This window comes from Rhincodon typus, chromosome 10 (assembly GCF_021869965.1).
Source record: "Rhincodon typus isolate 14 chromosome 10, sRhiTyp1.1, whole genome shotgun sequence".
Taxonomy (NCBI): Eukaryota; Metazoa; Chordata; class Chondrichthyes; order Orectolobiformes; family Rhincodontidae; genus Rhincodon; species Rhincodon typus.
In genome coordinates, this window is record NC_063341.1 from 61,422,427 (window position 1) to 61,437,544 (window position 15,118).

General features: G+C 37.7%; 1 long non-coding RNA gene across 1 annotated transcript in view; it reads right to left on the reverse strand.

Moving 5' to 3' along the window:
• Positions 1 to 472: 472 nt before the first annotated feature.
• The window catches only part of LOC125484260, a 70,798-nt gene continuing 56,152 nt past the window's right edge, over positions 473 to 15,118 (reverse strand). The window contains exons 2-3 of the long non-coding RNA XR_007263101.1: positions 10,489 to 10,582; positions 473 to 1,595 (exon numbers count right to left, since the gene is read on the reverse strand). This is a non-coding gene — a long non-coding RNA (uncharacterized LOC125484260). The remainder of the gene's footprint in view (positions 1,596 to 10,488; positions 10,583 to 15,118) is intronic.

A 15,118-nucleotide genomic window follows, 5' to 3' on the forward strand; every position in this document is an offset into this window, starting at 1 on the left:
CTCTATTTATCCACCAGGATATAGTAAATGATTGATGAGAGTATAGTTTGGGGGACAAGACAGCAAATAACATTTTTTCTTTAATTTTGCTCCATCATTTGAAACAAACATGTGTTATGTGCTAATTCTCAACTGTCGATTTTCTGATTTGATGTTAGAAACAGCTGCTATGATCTCAAATGTATGACAATGAATTCTTTAACTATTCCAACTTAGATCGGGCTAGGTCATTCTCTACGTTTCTTATTTGCAATCATCCACTTGTGGCAAAGGCTGTAAATTTGAAATATACAAAGTCATGGGTGAAACTATATGTCTGTATTAGAACTCGTCAAATTGTAGCATCAATGTTATGGCAAATAATAGATTGGAAAATATATTTTTCATACACTTTTCAATACAAGTTAGGAGCAATGTAATGATTTATAATAGATTATGTTACAGTCATGAATTATAGTCTTGATTACCTGTGTTCAAAATTGAGCCTAATAGACAATTTTTGGATATGATGATATACTTACCTTTATATTTATTGATAACTAATATACTGAAGCCAATTTCATCAAAATGCTTTACGGCTTAATATCTTTTGAAGATCAGTAACCGCCATTGCAAAGGAAATGATAGGATACTGTGTATATTGTATTATGTAACATACATAACATAGTAATAAATGCATGTATTACGATTCACAATATATGCTTGCAAATTGTGCATAAGCATCCAAATTAAGATGGTTTATTCAGAGATATCAATTTGAGTGTTATAAAAATCATCATGCAAACTTGTATAATAAAGAAAATGTCAGTTAAAGGGGGAAAGTGAAAGAAGTCATCTAATGAACAACATGCCAGAGAAATTAAATATGAGTATGAGATAGGTACAGTAATGAAAGGTTTGAGGTAACAATCTCAAAATGAATTGGCACAACAACAGAAAGTATGCAACAGAAACAGATAAAGACTAAGTTCTTGGGCTAACTCATTTCTAAATTGAAGGAGACATAATCTGGTCTGGTCTTTCTCACACCGTAAATACTAAACAATCATAAAGGTAATCTATCAGCCACCAGGTTTTAATCTATTTATCAGATCACTTCTGATGAGAAAAGGCACATGAAATATAATACTGATATTCTAAGGTAAGTAATCACATTTCCTCATCTTACACTGAGAAGTAAATAAATCTGTTTGTTGGAGGAGAGAGAACTGAAAGAATTTACTTGGATTTAATTGTAGATCATCCAGAAGCAAGATCCACTTTAATTCTAAGTTTATATTTTTTCTATTTGTTGTTTCTTAAAAATGTACAGCTTGTGTAATTCTGTCAGTGCATCAATCAACTGTAAAATACTGTCTTTATGATTGAATAGAGGACAAATGTCCACGCTAGCTTCTTATAAATAGTAAAATTAAATGCATATTTTGATAACAAACACTTTAAGAAGTCATGTAGCCCAACATAGAAAATATGTGCAATCAGTAATTGATTCTTCTGTACAGATGTTATATTTCCAAATGTAAGAATTCAATAGCTCATCTTCATCCTCCTTATTTCCTGAAGACTCTCAGGTAATGCACTAATTTCTCCAGGGTCTACAAAGGAAAGATGAATTTTATGAATTAAATCCAAGCAGGTGTAAAACATACTCTGGAACTCAATGGTGGATGAATTCACAGTGTCTGAAAGATGATAAAGTTGATTGTTCTTTCAACTGCAGTACAATTTTCTTTGATGCAACCATTATAAAACAAATAGTATAACAATTTCAGAATATGATCAATTTATCATAAGTAAATACCAAAAGAAGAAGAAACAAGGTTTGACATTTCCAACAAATTCACGAAGAGGGGTTTGCTATAGTCCACAGTGACTTTCAAAATTCAATTGAGTATGTCTAAAAATCAATGAATATAGGCAAAATTGAAAGCCTTGAATAGTTTGTTGAAGTTCTGTGAATTGAGCAATATTGCCTAAAAGCCACTTTGGTAGAATGAGCCTCCAAAATTTGATTCCAGAAACTGTTAGAACCTGATTTCCCCATAAAATGATCCGACTTGCACAAATAACCTTGTTGCTCGGATCAAAATTTACAGCAGCAGCAACCCAAGGATGTTCTCTATCCAAAAGCAATGAGCATGAAATAGAAGACCATCAGACAGACAACATTGCTCTTCCCTTTAATTGTGATATTATAAAATTACAACCGTCTTGTTTTTCTGGGCATTTTGTCCTCTTCTCCTGAAAGCACCGATATATTTCATGGGTTCTAAATCTGCTTTGTGTATTCAGTTGTTAACAAGTAACTACATGTGTTCAATCTATGGGCTCCATCGCAACTGAATCCAGTGTTGTTTAGGCAAGGCATTTTTACATGCCTGCCAGTAGCATTGACTGTTGTATGGTAATGAAGAACCAGAAACCCTGTTGAATTTCCCTTCGCAAACTCAGGGGGCAGAAGGCCAATTGTATTAATCCTTTCACATTCCAGTTCATTCCAGAGAGCAAACCTTGTTTAAATCATTTTTTTTTTAAACTATATTAACTCAAAGGACCAGCGGAATCACATAGATCATTTAAAAAAAAAGTTTGTCATGTAAATGTCATTTCTTTCAGTAGACAGCAAGCTAAGTGCAATCATCAGAAATTCTCATATATAATTAAAATGAACAACCTTTTCAGACGTAAAACAGAGTTTATTTCTGTTACAAAAGCATTTGTTGGCCACAAGAAAATGATTAAGGATTGCAAGTTAAAATATGGTCAGTAGAAGCTATATCCTAGTCAAAGATACATGAATGGGTAGATCGATAAAGCAAAACCCTGGTTCAATGAAAATGCTGTGCTGAGTGCTGCATTTCTGTCAAAATGATGTATCAACCCAGTGAATTTACAACAAAGGGCTCCATGTATGCTAATCACTGTCTGTAATATGGTTGGTTCAGAGATAAGCAATTGCACTCCAATAATTAAGACTTTGCTGCATCCAGTTGTGATTAAATCATTAACAGGAAAAGAAAACTTTCTGGACATTCTGGATGAGGACAAAAGAATGAAAACTTGGCAACCATTTTCAGGTGGACACCGGGATGATCTTAACTATGATGGATAATAGTGGTCAGTAATTTACAACACTCCGTAAGTTATCATCCATGAATACACTGGACACAGCTAAGTCTATGGGCATCAGACACATTCCACTCTGGCACTGAAGTCCTGTGCTACAACCATAATAGTTTCATCTACCCAACAGTGTGGAAAATTGCCCAGTTATGTCCTGACCAAAAAAACAATATATATCCAATTCATCCAATGCCATCCTATTAACCTATTCTCAATTACCAGCAGAATAATGCAGGGAGTCATCAACAGTGCTATAAACAGCAGCAATACTCGTTGATATCCCAATCATTGATTATCAGTTGGATTTTCCAGGGCCATTCAGTTCTGGACCTCATTTCAGCCTTGCGTCTGATATAAGAACAAACTGGATTCCAGAAGGAAATCAGAGATTCCTAAAATCAAAGCAACGTTGACTTCATGTGGCACCCAGGATCTTTAGTACAATTGAAGAAAGTGGGAATTGAAGGAAACACTGCAGTGGTCGGAATTGAGCATGAAATAAAAGGATGGTGTGAAAAGTCAATCATTTTAGCCCCAGGATGTCACTGCAGCAGTTCTGTGGGGTAATGTCCTAGGTCCAACCATTTTCAGCTGCTATATCATTGACTTTATCTCTATCATAAGGTTAGAAATAAGACTGCTCAGCCAACAGAATTGCAGAAGTGCCTTCATCACATGGACTACAATTGTTAAAGAAGGAGGTCCACCATCACCTAATAAATAGTATCTAAGGATGGTCCAGCGAAACCAGCTTCAAACAATGAAAGTAAAGATCAATTTTAGTTTCTTTTTTCCTTTAGGACACTCAAATTTCTGAAAGCGAGACGTTTCAACATTTGAGATTAAACAGTTTACTACTTTTTTGCATCTACACAATCATTAAAATCCGCAGTGCAATGTATGAACAAACTAGAGGATAGTGCATCTGGGTTTTCTTGGACAGGAAGACAATTTGCTGTGAGACTGACAAAAAGCAAATGAAGCTATATAACAAGGGATTTTTCTACCAAGTGTTACTTTGAATCTGAAATGCCAATTTATTGCTGAAATTGAAGTTTATGTTGTGAGCTTGAGATTTTCAAAGCCCATTCTAAGAGGGATGCCATCAGTTATTGATGGGTATAATCCATGGTTCTAAACGTGCAAGGATAATGTTCCAACTCAATATGCAGCAGTTCGTCGGGGCAGCTGAGGCCCTAAGCTTAACTATATTCTGATGTTTTATGAATGACCTTCCTGCCGTAAAAATTATGGAAATGGGAATGTCCACTGGTGGTTACTTAATGTTCAGTCTGATTTACAAATTGTTAGATAATGCAACCATCCATCCTTGCATATTGGATATCTGGCTTGAGTTGATAAGTGACAAGTAACATAAGCACCATCCTAAGCAATGACTGTTCCTAAAAAGAAAGAGCAAAGCAACTTTTACTTAACATTCAATGTGATTTCTTCAATGAATTCTACATCTGTAATATCTTCCAGGCCCGCTGACCAGAAATTCAACCATACTAACCACTTCACCACCATGGTTACCAGATCAGATCAGCAGCAGCATAAGTGGCTATCTTCCCATCTCTCCAAATCCACTCTTCCACTTATGACACATATGGTAAGAGTGTATAGAATACTCTCTGCTTGCCTAGATGTTGCTGAATAACAGTTTCAACGCTTGACAACAATAAGGACAAAGTAGTCCATTTGTCTGGAACCCCACCTACCACCTTATACCTTCACTCATCTCACTACAAACACATTTGTGGTTGTAAGGTGTAATGTTTGCAGGATGCACTAGTTCAAGTTTCTAAGTCATTTTCAGCAGTATCTCAAGCACCTACAAAGACAAGAGTACAAGAAAATCATCAACTCTAACTTTGCCTCCAAGACACATGTTATTCTGTCTTGAACATTGTACAAAGGATTTTGGCACATCTGGCAAGGTCAGCATTTCTCACCCATCACTGGTTGCCCTTGAAATGAATATTTGCTAGGCCCTTTCAGAGGTTTGTTAAGAGTTAGCCACATAGTCGTAGGTCTGGAGTCAATGTAAACCAGACCAGACAAAGATAGTTCGAAGTGACATTTTTGAACCTGATGAATTTTTGACAATGACTTTTCCATTACTAGATTATGTCAATTTTTAATTCATTTATGAATTCAAACTTCACATCAGCCATCATGGGATTTGAACACATTTTCGCAGAGCATTAGCTTGGGGCTGTAGATTTCCATTCCAGTGACAGCATCACTAGGCCACTGGGTTTCGAACTGCAGAATCAAAATCCTGTAACTCTTGATGTAACATATCTTGAGTGGACTGCCAAAACAAAGACACTGCTCAAGGGCAATTAAGGATAAGCAATATATTCTAGACCATCCAGTAATGCCTGCATCTTGAGAATGAATACAAAAAAATCTCAATGCCACCCAATTGTTCGCATTTTGTTGAACAGCAACAGAAGGAGCTTGAATAATCACACATTGATGCTCAGAAAGTAGAACAAGATACTGAAAAGAATACAAATAAATAGAAACCTGACCTTATTGCTGCAATGTCATAAAGTTTGCAATAATCTTGTAAGAAATAATAATTGATGAAGGAAGTTTATAAAATGCAGTTAGTTTTATATACTTTTTCCCTTAGAAAGGGTTGATTGCTAGAAAGTTAGTTTTTAAAAAAATAATTCAGATAATTATTTTCCATTTAATATTTACAAAAAAACTGGCTGACAGAAATCTTATACTGTCTTTATATGCTGTGTGATTTATTTAGCTTTGCCAATAAGGAATGGCATTTTCTGCACCCATTCTTTCCCCAAATATTTCTCTCTCTTAGATCAATGCTCAACCAAGGAAATCTGTAAGCAAATAGGTCAAAAGCCCTAACCTGGCTGCCAGGTGCTGCACAACAGTGAATATTGTGGTGATACACTTCAAACTCCCCCATTTACCACTTTGACAGAGACTTTGGTCAGAAAGAAAAAAAGAAGCATAAATAATGTCTAGGAGGAAAGTAGGAAAGAACTTCAATGAGGAATTAGAAGGGCTAAAAGAATTCATGAAAAGTCATTAGCAAATAGTATTAAGGAGAATCCTAAGGCTTTTTGTATCTATATCAAATCAAGAGGGTAGCCAGGAAAAGGGTTAGCCCACTCAAAGACAAAGGAAGGAATCTATGTGTGGAGCCAGAAGAGGCAAGTGAGATCCTAAACATATACTTTGTGCCGGTATTCACCGAAGAGAAGGAATTGGTAGCGGATGATCTCAGGGAAGGGAGTGTCAAATTTCTAAGCCAAATTGCTATTAATAAGGAAAATGTGTTGTCCATCTTAAAAGGTATTAAGGTCGATAATTCCCTGGGTCCTGATGGGATCTATCCCAGAATACTGAGGGAGGCAAGACAACAAATTTCTAGAGCATTGGCAAACATCTTTGTATCCTCTTTGGCCATAGATGAGGTCCCAGTGAACTGGAGAATAGTCAATGTTGTCCCATTGTTTAAGAAGGGTAGCAGGAATAATCCTGGAAATTACAGGCCTGTGAGTCTCACGTTAGTGGTAGGGAAATTATTGGAAAAGATTCTCAGGGACAAGATTTGTATGCATTTAGAAGCAAATGGACTCATTAGTGATAGACAGCATGGTTTTGTGTGGGGAAGATCATGCCCCACTAACTTGATCGAGTTTTTTTGAGGAGGTGATGGAGATGATTGATGAGGGAAAAGCAGTTAATGTTGTCTACATGAACTTCAGTAAAGCTTTTGACAAGGTCCCTCATGGAAGACCGGTACAAAAGGTAAAGTCACATGGTATCAGGGTGAGCTGGCAAGATGGACACAGAACTGGCTTAGTCATAGGAGACAGAGGGTAACGGCGAAAGGATGCTTTTCAGAATGGAGGGGTGTGACTAGTAGTGTTCCACAGGGATCAATGCTGGGACCACTGCTGTTCGTGATCTACATAAATGATTTGGAGGAAAATGTAGCTGGTCTAATTAGTAAGTTTGTGGATGATACAAAGAGTTGTGCTCTTGCAGATAGTAAGGAGGATTGTCAGAGGATAGAGCAGGATATAAATCATTTGGAAGCATGCCCAGAAAAATGGCAGATGAAGTTTAATCCAGACAATGTGAGGTGAAGTGAGGGAAAGATGAAGTACAGTTGGAAATTACACAGTGAATGGCAGAACCCTTAGGAGTATTGATATGCAGAGTGATCTAGGTGTGCAGGTCCACAGATCGCTAAAGGTGGCAGTGTGGGTAGATAAGGTAGCTAAAAAGGTTTACGGCATGTTTGCCTTCATTTGAAGGGGCATTGAGTATTAGGATAGACAAGTTATGCTGCAGTTTTATAGAAGTTTAGTTAGGCTACACTTGGAATATTGCATATAGTTCTGATCACCACAATACGAGAAGGTTGCGGATGCTTTGGGGAGAGTACAGAAAAGGTTTACCAGGATGTTGCCTAGTATGGGGGATTTTAGGATTGAAGAAAGGTTGGATAGACTGGGTTTGTTTTCACTTGAACACAAGAGGTTGAGGGGCAACCTAATAGAAGTTTAAGATTGTGAATGGCATGGATAGAATGCAAAGTAGGAGGCTTTTTTTCCCAGGGTGTTGGGGTCAATTACAAGGAGACATAGGTTCAAGGTACGGCGTGGTGGTGGGGGGGGGTGGGGGGTTGGGTGCGTGGTTTAAAAGAGATGTGCAAGGCAAGTTTTTCACACAAAGGGTAGTGAGTGGCCTGGAACATGCTGCCAGAGGAGGTGGTGGAGCCAGACACAATAGCAGTATTCAAGAAGCACTTGGACAAATACATGAACAAGCAGGGAATAGAGGGATTACGGATCCTGTAAGTGAGGACAGTTTTAGTATGGAAGGGCAAAATGTGTTGGCGTACGTTTAGAGGGCCAAAGGGCCTGTTCCTGTGTTGTATTGTTCTTCTTTGCTGTTTTTTCAAAACATGCCCATACAATGTAGCTTCTAGGGTCAGTGGTTCAAATGTCCTCATCTGTTCTGTGGTACTGAATGTTGGTTTTCCAATGCACTAGCTAGCTGGCTGGATGCAATTTATTTTTTTACAGTGAGTGAGAATGGAATAGACGACATGGGAGTCATGGCCAGGGCAGTCCTGATAATAATATATGAACTCTCAAGAAGTGTTGTAAATGTATTTACTGTACAAATACTCTAACTTGTTAAAATCTAGACATATTAGATGATACATATAATATTTCCATGTCATTGCATCATAAAACCATTACAATACAGACAATTTGGCAAATCGATCTGTGCTGGCTCTTTATGGAGCAATATAATCATTTCCATTCTACAGTGCTATCCCCATAGCCCTGTACATTTATTTCTTTCAAGTGCACATCCTATTTCCTTTGTTAAATTATGCATCACCTTCATTGTCCTCATGTATAATTTATTATATTTACTGATATTAGATAATGGAATTAAATATTTTAGGTAATATTTTACATTGCCACAGGCCTTTGGAGTTCCCCAAGGATAAGCTCTTGGTCTCCACTGACTTCTCATCCAAATGCTGCCCCTTGGTAACCTAATTCAGAATCATGGCATTTGGTTCCACATATTCAGTTGCAGCACTTAGCTCCACTTCACCACAATCTCTCTTGAGCCTTCCACTGCCAATATGTTGTCAGTCTGTTGGTCTGATGTTTAGTCCTGGATGATTTATGGTTTCCTCAAATTAATTATTGAGAAAGCTATTGTCTTTGTTCCTCACCAGGAATTCCATTTCAGAATGCTAATTTCACCCCTCTCTCAGACCTTTCCCCAGGCTAAACTGAACTTTTTTCATCTATGGCATTCCATGAGTTGTACTCCCAACTCTCCATATTCCCCGTTGCAAAGAATGTCTAGTTTCACCTTTGAACTGAGATTCGATACTGCCCTTCTCTGCTCAGCCAACTGACGACTGAATGTTTCATTCATGCTTTTGTTAACTCCAGACATAACTGTTTAAATACTTTCTTGGCTAGTCTCCCCTACCTGCCACATATTTCAACTGTTCCAAACTCTGCTGCTATTATCAAAGCTTGCACCAAATTCCATTCACACATCAAGCTTGGGCTGGCTGACCCAGATCGGCTCCCAGGCCACCAACATCACAATTTAAAAATTCTTATCCTAATGTTCAAATCTTTCAACATCCTCTCTATTCCTATTTCTGGTGGTTACTCCAAACCTAGAAGCTTATGATTTCTCCACCTCTGGTCTCTATGCATTGCCAAATGACTTCAATACATAAGATCATGTCTTTAGCTGAATAACTCGAAGAATCTACTTGATAAGTGCCTTCATTTCCTAACCTTTCTGTCTTTAGCTCTCTCCTTTCGACCTATCTCTTTTACCAGGCCTTCACCTCTTACATCCAAATTTAGTTTGGCATCAGCTTTTGTTTAATTATACCCATTTGAAGTACCTTGTCATATTTTCCTATATTAAAATCGTTTTACGTTAAAGACAAGTCCTTGTTGTTTTTAATGTAAGGATACTGCCAACATTCCTTGTATAGCTAATAGGAAATAATTAAAAATAATGTAAAGGCATAATAAGAATCATTTGTTGTACATAGTTCTTATCTTTTGATAAGATTTTCAAGTGAAAAGTTTGTTATGACTCATGAATTGCAATTTACTTTATAGCACTGTCTATTCATAGTAAGTGACTTGAAAGCAGAGATTTAAACCAACAGCTTGGAATCTATTATGCAATGTTACTCACTGAGGTCCCAGGTGGTTCAGACATTCATTTTACATTAATCTCTACAATGTACAGACAGCAAACAGTTTCTTCAGCTGTTGTCCTATGAAAATTTCCATATTTATGCATTTTGTCATTTAAATACATAAGTACTATGATACAATTCATGCAAGTTCATTTCATAATAATTAGCAGTAGATGCCAGAAAATTATGTAATTATATCTTAATTCATACCAACTTACAATTAGCCATATTATATTATGTTATAAATCAATATCTGTCTTACAATTATGTGACAAGTGTTAAAAGCTTGCAGCATATTTAGTGGATAATGTTTCATATTTTTCAGTTGAGTTCAACTTTCATTTAACTAAAGTTACATATTAATCACTGTTTCCTATTCTTTCAGTACTTTTCCCACTTCTACATCAGTTTCTGATTCTTCAAATTGATATTGTTATGGTTAAATCAACTGAGCAACTTCTTGAACTGACGAATCTGACTGAAGATCACAGTCACCCTTCATTGCTCAGCCTAATGTGTAGACCCAAAGGAATGAGTGCACCATCAAGGGATTTTGGAAATTAACAAATACATATGTGCATGTCTACTCTCTATCAGAGACTACTTACATTATTGGTACACATCCCCTCCAATTTGGAATGTAATTGCATCCTGAGGAAGTGCACACATTTCATCAGATTTGTTAATTGTTCATTCCAGGACCTAGGGCAAAACAAGAAAAAAAAAAGCATGAAGATTAAACTATGTTCAATTTCCCTTTCTTTGTCACAAAAATTGATATGATGATCTGCCACCTTAAGTAAGGCAGCTGCCACCTGGCTCATACAATTAGATATGATAGCCGGGCTGTGGCTTGCGGTAAAAGCTGCATGGAGCTGATGGAAACCAGAAGATGGAAGGTGAGAGCAGCTGTCACCTTCACTGCCACCAGGAAAGCTGTGCTCATGAAAGAGTGTATTTGCAAATCATGCTTTTAGTCCTGATAGAACTCAAAGACTACTTGTTCAAACAATTGAGAACTCTGGAAACAAAGTTTGGATATCAGTTCCAGAACATATAATTGGGACTGATGCAGCTACATGGGATCTATCTCATTTTCCCCTGATTTGCTTTCCTATTTTATCTCCACCACTCTTCATAGAAATAAAGTATTCCCTTGTTAAATAGAATATCACAACCTTTTCATTCATTCATGGGATGTGAATGTCATGAGCAAGGCCAGCATTTATTATCATCCCTTAATTGTCTTCAGAATTTGGTGGTTGGCAACTGTCTTAAGATCATAAGACTATAAGACTTGGGAGCAGAAATTAGGCCGTTCAGCCATCGAGTCTGCTCTGCCATTCAATCATGGCTGATAAATGTCTCAACCACATCTTCCGCTTTCCCCCAGTAACCCTTGATCCCCTTGAAAATCAAGAACTTTTCTATCCCCATCTTAAATATACTCAATGACCTGGCCTCCACAGCCTTCTATGGCAGTGAATTCCATAGATTCACTGACCTGCTTAAATCCACGTAGTAAGAAATTGATGTTGCAGTTTTTCAGCTGTCAAAGAAAAGACTGAAAAATAATTACAACATAAAGTGTTCTCCTGCTGTGAGATATAGTCCCAAAAATACCCCTGGATGTAGCATTTTCCAATCATATAGTGGCTTGCAATTACAGGTCACTCCTCTCTGTAGGGAGCCACTCAATAATAACTTCTATGAGACCCAATGGAAGCAACGCTGGAGGGACTCCACATATCAACATGCTTTCTCTGTCTTGATGTCAATTAGCAAACAATGAAATGAGATAAATTCAGCTGAGTACGCAGAAGGAATGGATACAAATTTCCAACCTGAGCAAAAGGAATGGATTTCCTAACTGTACTCCTTAATTCGAATGTTGGTAATTTTTGCTTAAAAGTGGAAAATAAATGTGATAGTGAGCCTCTAGGAGGAATAACAGCAGAAATAATGGCTTTAATATTGGCCACGATGCACTGACAGTAGGTCAGGTCAGTTGTGTGGTTCAATAATTAAGCATGAAAAACAGGTTGTGAAAATGAATTAAGTTTTTTAAAATATTGTTTCATTGTAGTGGATGTTAAGAAATCTGACTTTGTGTCAGAGAGGGAGATGGAACATTTAATTAACATAAATAAATTGGACTCCCACAGTGCAGTTGTGAGTCTCATTTAAATTGGACTGTTGTTGCATGGGATTCCCAGTGACCGTAAAATGTAGGAACAGCAATAGTCATTCAGTCCATCAAGTCTGCTCTGTCTTTCAAAGAGAACATGCCTGATATGATAATCCTCAACTCTACTTTCCTGCCCTTACCCCATAACCCCCGATTCCCTTATTGATTAAAAATCTGTCAATCTCAGTCTTGAATATAATTAACTACCAAGCCTTGACAACCCTTACAGATTCACTACCTTTTGACGGAAAAAAAACCTCCTCCTCATCTCTGTCTTTAATAGATGACTCCTTACCCAGAGTTTATTCTGAATGGTTTTAGGATCTCCCACAATGGGAAACAATCTCTACCATAGGTGTCAAACCACTTAAGATTCTTATATGTTTCAATAAGGTTGTTTCTTAAATTCTTCTAAACTCCAATGAGTATAGGCCCAAACTACAATCTCTCCCCAAAAGAAAATCCCTCTGTACCAGTGATCAATCTAAAAAATCTTCTCTCGCCTGCCTCCAATAACAGTATATATTAAACAGGGGGACTAAATCTGTTTACAGTATTCTGGAAATCATATAACTAGTACAGTTACTAGAGCTTTGTATTATTTTATCTAGATACTCCATTCCCTTTGAAATGAAGGCCAGAATTTCCATTTACCTTCCCTATTCCTTGCTGATTTTGAATACTAGCTTCTGGTGATTCATGTGCCAGAGCCCTCAAATATCTCCACACTGTAGCTTTCGTAATCTTTCTCCGTTTAAATAGCAACAATTTCCTCTACTTCTCCTACCAAAGTGCATAACCCCACATATTCCATCTGCCAAAATTTATCCCACTCACTTAACCTGTTCATATCCTTCTGCAGGCTCTTTGTGTCATCCTCACCACTTGTCTTCCCATGGATTTTTGTGTAATCTACAAACTTTCTACAGCAAGTTTGCTTCCTTCATCGAAGGCTTTGATATACACTGTAAATAATTGTGGTCGCAGCGCAGATGTCTGCAGCACTCTGTTAGGTACAGGCTGCCATCTTGAAGATGTCCCCATTAAACCCCAACTTTGTCTCCTCTTTCTTAGACAATCCTCTGTCCATGCGGATATACTACCTCCAACAGCACAAGCTCTTACTTTATTACAAAGCCTCTGTGATATCTTATCAAATGTTTTGTGAAAAGCCAAATATATGACATCAACAGCTTCCCCTTTATCTACCCTGTGGGCAGCACAGTGACTCACTGGTTAGTACTGCTGCCCTCACAGTGCCAGGGACTCCAGTTCGATCCTAGCCTTGGATGACCGTCTGTGTTGCGTTTGCACGATCCCTCAGTGTCTACATGGGTTTCCTCCAGGTGCTCCGGAATCCTCCCACAGTCCAAAGATATGCAGATTAGGTGGATTGGCCATGCTAGATTGACCCATAGTGTCCAGGGATGTACAGACTAGTTGGGAAATGCAAGGTTACAGGGATAAGATGGTTCTGGGAGGGATGCAGTTTGGAGTGTTGGTGGTGCTCGATAGGCCGAACAGCCTGCTTCCACACTGTAGGGATTTTACTCTATCCTGCTACTACCACCTCAAAGAATTCTTATATATTTTTCTGGCATGGTTTTCCCTTTCAGGAAGCAATGCTGATTCTGTTTGATCATATTATGCATTTCAGAACGTTCTATTATTTCACCTTTTGTAATAGATTTGAATGTTTTCCCAATGATAGATGTTAATTTACCTGTTTTCTTGTCTCCTTCCCTTTTTGAATAAGGTAGTTGGTAATTTCTCAACCATCTGGGACTCTTACAGGATTCTTGGAAGATTACAGCCAGAGCAAGCATTATCTCTGCAATTACTTCCTTTAAAATCCTGATGCAACCCATCACTTCCAGGGAACTTATATGATCTGTGATGACATTAATTTCCCTAGTACCTTTTCTGTAGTTACAGTTATTGTGTTTATTATCTCTCTCCACCTTTTTCCATTGGCTATTCAGCGTCTTTAGAATGCTATTGATGTCTTCTATTGAATGAAACGATACAAAATAATGATTTTTTCCTCTGCCTTTCCTGGTTACCATATTATTTTTTACACAGCCCCATTCTCTAATGGGCCTGTTTTCACTTTATATACTTAAAGTAAATCCTGCTGTCCATTTTGATATTATCTTGACTTATTTTTGGTCATTTTAGTGATGGGGAGGCCTGGTAGTAACAGTAAGGTTGGAGATGTCAGGTTCACCAGGTAATTGTCTCTTTTAGCTTTCCTCTCGGGAGACAGGAGAAAGTGTATCTCCACCCAGACCTTCACAACACTGGGGAAGAGCCTATTCCAGCACTAATTGTCCCAATTACCATCTTGATTGCTGACCTCAGCCCAATACATCTAGATGATTGCCCCTCCCAACTGCAAACCATCTCTTATGCAACATGAATACTAAGGGGAGGCAATAGCATAAGGACAGACGATCTAAGAGAAGATGCAAGCAATTCAGTCCCTGCCCTTTAATACGAATATGGCTGATCTCATCTTGGCCTCAACTGCATTGTCCTACCCACTTCCCATAATCCTTTAACCCATTACTAATTAAATATCTGTCTATCTCCTCCTTAGGTTTTTTTTTTGTCCTGGCATCCACAACACTCAGGTGGAGTGAATTCCACAAATACATGACTTTTTCAGTGAAGTAATTTCTCCTCACCACTCTTAAATCTGCCATGCCTTTGTGTAAAACTATGGCTTCTCATTCTAGATTGCTCCACAAGGAGAAACATCCTTTCTACATCCACTTTGTGAATCCTCTGTAGCATCTTATATGCCTCAATTATTTCTCCCCTCATCCTTTTAAACTCTCGTGAGTATAAACCCAAATTGCTCAATTTCTTCTCAGAAAACAAACCGTTCACTTCGGGAATTAGTCTGGAAAATCTTCACTGACTTTCTCGAATGCAATTACATCCTTCCTCATGTAAGAGGACCAAAACAATATGCAGTACTCTAGATGTCTTGTACAATTGCAACAACATTTCTGTACTTCTATATTTCATTCCTTTAGCAATCAGTA